Genomic DNA, 5,000 nt, shown 5'->3' with positions numbered 1-5,000 from the left:
GCCAGGGACTTGCTGTATTGACAAGTGACTCGCCGCGCACGACGTTTCAGGCCTGGGACTTGCTGTATTCACAAGTGACTCGCCGCGCACGACGTTTCAGGCCAGGGACTTGCTGTATTGACAAGTGACTCGCCGCGCACGACGTTTCAGGCCAGGGACTTGCTGTATTGACAAGTGACTCGCCGCGCACGACGTTTCAGGCCAGGGACTTGCTGTATTGACAAGTGACTCGCCGCGCACGACGTTTCAGGCCAGGCACTTGATGGATTTACAAGTGACTCGCCGCGCACGACGTTTCAGGCCAGGGACTTGCTGGATTCACAAGTGACTCGCCGCGCACGACGTTTCAGGCCAGGGACTTGCTGTATTCACAAGTGACTCGCCGCGCACGACGTTTCAGGCCTGGGACTTGCTGTATTCACAAGTGACTCGCCGCGCACGACGTTTCAGGCCTGGGACTTGCTGTATTCACAAGTGACTCGCCGCGCACGACGTTTCAGGCCAGGGACTTGCTGTATTGACAAGTGACTGGCCGCGCACGACGTTTCAGGACAGGGACTTGCTGGATTTACAAGTGACTCGCCGCGCACGACGTTTCAGGCCAGGGACTTGCTGTATTCACAAGTGACTCGCCGCGCACGACGTTTCAGGCCTGGGACTTGCTGTATTCACAAGTGACTCGCCGCGCACGACGTTTCAGGCCAGGGACTTGCTGGATTCACAAGTGACTCGCCGCGCACGACGTTTCAGGCCAGGGACTTGCTGTATTCACAAGTGACTCGCCGCGCACGACGTTTCAGGCCTGGGACTTGCTGTATTCACAAGTGACTCGCCGCGCACGACGTTTCAGGCCAGGGACTTGCTGTATTGACAAGTGACTCGCCGCGCACGACGTTTCAGGACAGGGACTTGCTGGATTTACAAGTGACTCGCCGCGCACGACGTTTCAGGCCAGGGACTTGCTGTATTCACAAGTGACTCGCCGCGCACGACGTTTCAGGCCTGGGACTTGCTGTATTCACAAGTGACTCGCCGCGCACGACGTTTCAGGCCTGGGACTTGCTGTATTCACAAGTGACTCGCCGCGCACGACGTTTCAGGCCAGGGACTTGCTGTATTGACAAGTGACTGGCCGCGCACGACGTTTCAGGACAGGGACTTGCTGTATTCACAAGTGACTCGCCGCGCACGACGTTTCAGGCCAGGGACTTGCTGTATTCACAAGTGACTCGCCGCGCACGACGTTTCAGGCCTGGGACTTGCTGTATTCACAAGTGACTCGCCGCGCACGACGTTTCAGGCCAGGGACTTGCTGTATTGACAAGTGACTCGCCGCGCACGACGTTTCAGGCCAGGGACTTGCTGTATTCACAAGTGACTCGCCGCGCACGACGTTTCAGGACAGGGACTTGCTGGATTTACAAGTGACTCGCCGCACACGACGTTTCAGGCCAGGGACTTGCTGGATTTACAAGTGACTCGCCGCGCACGACGTTTCAGGCCAGGGACTTGCTGGATTTACAAGTGACTCGCCGCGCACGACGTTTCAGGCCAGGGACTTGCTGTATTGACAAGTGACTCGCCGCGCACGACGTTTCAGGCCAGGCACTTGCTGTATTCACAAGTGACTCGCCGCGCACGACGTTTCAGGCCAGGGACTTGCTGGATTTACAAGTGACTCGCCGCGCACGACGTTTCAGGCCAGGGACTTGCTGTATTCACAAGTGACTCGCCGCGCACGACGTTTCAGGCCAGGGACTTGCTGTATTGACAAGTGACTCGCCGCGCACGACGTTTCAGGCCAGGGACTTGCTGTATTGACAAGTGACTCGCCGCGCACGACGTTTCAGGCCTGGGACTTGCTGTATTCACAAGTGACTCGCCGCGCACGACGTTTCAGGCCAGGGACTTGCTGTATTGACAAGTGACTCGCCGCGCACGACGTTTCAGGCCAGGGACTTGCTGTATTCACAAGTGACTCGCCGCGCACGACGTTTCAGGCCTGGGACTTGCTGTATTCACAAGTGACTCGCCGCGCACGACGTTTCAGGCCAGGGACTTGCTGTATTCACAAGTGACTCGCCGCGCACGACGTTTCAGGCCTGGGACTTGCTGTATTCACAAGTGACTCGCCGCGCACGACGTTTCAGGCCAGGGACTTGCTGTATTGACAAGTGACTCGCCGCGCACGACGTTTCAGGACAGGGACTTGCTGGATTTACAAGTGACTCGCCGCGCACGACGTTTCAGGCCAGGGACTTGCTGTATTCACAAGTGACTCGCCGCGCACGACGTTTCAGGCCAGGGACTTGCTGTATTCACAAGTGACTCGCCGCGCACGACGTTTCAGGCCAGGGACTTGCTGTATTGACAAGTGACTCGCCGCGCACGACGTTTCAGGACAGGGACTTGCTGGATTTACAAGTGACTCGCCGCACACGACGTTTCAGGCCAGGCACTTGATGGATTTACAAGTGACTCGCCGCGCACGACGTTTCAGGCCAGGGACTTGCCAGTTGTACGGAATTCACGCGCATTGCCCCTCATGAACAGAAGAGTGTTAAGTGCAGGCGCATTGCATTTGCTGTTGTGGTCAAGGAGTCCCCCCTCCATCCCTTCTAACAATCCTGTTTGCTCGTTCCAGCCGACTAGATATCGGCCTGCTCCCGAGCGAGTGTACCCACAGCAGCGGTGCGAGCTCGTGGCATTAGCCTACTTCTCACATAATGAGCATTACCACCAACTATTTTCCATCTGTTATAGGCAATCGAGTCCGCTTTATGGAGGGTCACTAACGCTTTGATATTTCCACAGTTCGTGCTAAACGAGCGCCGGACGCTGCGTCGACGGAGCTCAGTCCGGAGCGGCGAACCCAGCTGTGCGCCGGTGTTCGCCGTAGCGCCACGTTGTCGGCGTACGGTCGCCGTTTCCACTGATTTTTGCGCGTTCAAATGAGAAGTTTGTCTGCCGGACAGTAGTTCGACGATAATATATAAGGACGACAGTCGAAATACCGTTAATACATTCGCGCCTATCACCAATCGGAAGACGTGCTCTATTGCCAGAGCTTTAAGAAGAAAAACTCGGAGTCGACGTTCGCCGCCTATTGACCAGGTCGAGAGAGCCGTCATCGAGTTCACGCGCATCCCCACCGAAACGTACATGTTCACGCGCATCGCTCTCCTTGGCCACGCATACGCAGCACATGTTCACGCGCATTGCTTTCGTTGGCCAGGAAAAAGGAAGCACAAGTCCACGCGCATTGCTTTCCTTGGCCAGCCAAACTCAGCACAAGTCCACGCGCATTGCCTTCCTTGGCCTCGCAAACGCAGCACAAGTCCACGCGCATTGCCTTCCTTGGCCTCGCAAACGCAGCACATGTTCACGCGCATTGCTTTCGTTGGCCAGGAAAAAGGAAGCACAAGTGCACGCGCATTGCTCTCGTTGGCCAGGCAAAAGGAAGCACAAGTGCACGCGCATTGCTTTCGTTGGCCAGGAAAAAGGAAGCACTAGTGCACGCGCATTGCCTTCCCGGCCAGCGAAACGCAGCACAAGTCCACGCGCATTGCCTTCCTTGGCCTCGCAAACGCAGCACATGTTCAAGCGCATTGCTCTCGTTGGCCAGGAAAAAGGAAGCACTAGTGCACGCGCATTGCCTTCCCGGCCAGCCAAACGCAGCACAAGTCCACGCGCATTGCCTTCCTTGGCCTCGCAAACGCAGCACATGTTCAAGCGCATTGCTCTCGTTGGCCAGGAAAAAGGAAGCACTAGTGCACGCGCATTGCTCTCCCGGCCAGCCAAACGCAGCACAAGTCCACGCGCATTGCCTTCCTTGGCCTCGCAAACGCAGCACATGTTCAAGCGCATTGCTCTCGTTGGCCAGGAAAAAGGAAGCACTAGTGCACGCGCATTGCTCTCCCGGCCAGCCAAACGCAGCACAAGTCCACGCGCATTGCCTTCCTTGGCCTCGCAAACGCAGCACATGTTCACGCGCATTGCTTTCGTTGGCCAGGAAAAAGGAAGCACAAGTGCACGCGCATTGCTTTCGTTGGCCAGGAAAAAGGAAGCACTAGTGCACGCGCATTGCCTTCCCGGCCAGCCAAACGCAGCACAAGTCCACGCGCATTGCCTTCCTTGGCCTCGCAAACGCAGCACATGTTCACGCGCATTGCTTTCGTTGGCCAGGAAAAAGGAAGCACAAGTGCACGCGCATTGCTCTCGTTGGCCAGGCAAAAGGAAGCACAAGTGCACGCGCATTGCTTTCGTTGGCCAGGAAAAAGGAAGCACTAGTGCACGCGCATTGCTTTCCCGGCCAGCCAAACGCAGCACAAGTCCACGCGCATTGCCTTCCTTGGCCTCGCAAACGCAGCACATGTTCAAGCGCATTGCTCTCGTTGGCCAGGAAAAAGGAAGCACTAGTGCACGCGCATTGCCTTCCCGGCCAGCCAAACGCAGCACAAGTCCACGCGCATTGCCTTCCTTGGCCTCGCAAACGCAGCACATGTTCAAGCGCATTGCTCTCGTTGGCCAGGAAAAAGGAAGCACTAGTGCACGCGCATTGCTCTCCCGGCCAGCCAAACGCAGCACAAGTCCACGCGCATTGCCTTCCTTGGCCTCGCAAACGCAGCACATGTTCACGCGCATTGCTTTCGTTGGCCAGGAAAAAGGAAGCACAAGTGCACGCGCATTGCTTTCGTTGGCCAGGAAAAAGGAAGCACTAGTGCACGCGCATTGCTCTCCCGGCCAGCCAAACGCAGCACAAGTCCACGCGCATTGCCTTCCTTGGCCTCGCAAACGCAGCACATGTTCACGCGCATTGCTTTCGTTGGCCAGGAAAAAGGAAGCACAAGTGCACGCGCATTGCTCTCGTTGGCCAGGCAAAAGGAAGCACAAGTGCACGCGCATTGCTTTCGTTGGCCAGGAAAAAGGAAGCACTAGTGCACGCGCATTGCTTTCCCGGCCAGCCAAACGCAGCACAAGTCCACGCGCATTGCCTTCCT

This window comes from Phymastichus coffea, unplaced genomic scaffold (genome assembly GCF_024137745.1).
Source record: "Phymastichus coffea isolate CEN01 unplaced genomic scaffold, Cenicafe_Pcof_1.1 PCOF00217, whole genome shotgun sequence".
Lineage (NCBI taxonomy): Eukaryota > Metazoa > Arthropoda > Insecta > Hymenoptera > Eulophidae > Phymastichus > Phymastichus coffea.
The sequence above is the reverse complement of the archived record's forward strand: the minus strand, read 5'-3'. Positions refer to the sequence as shown.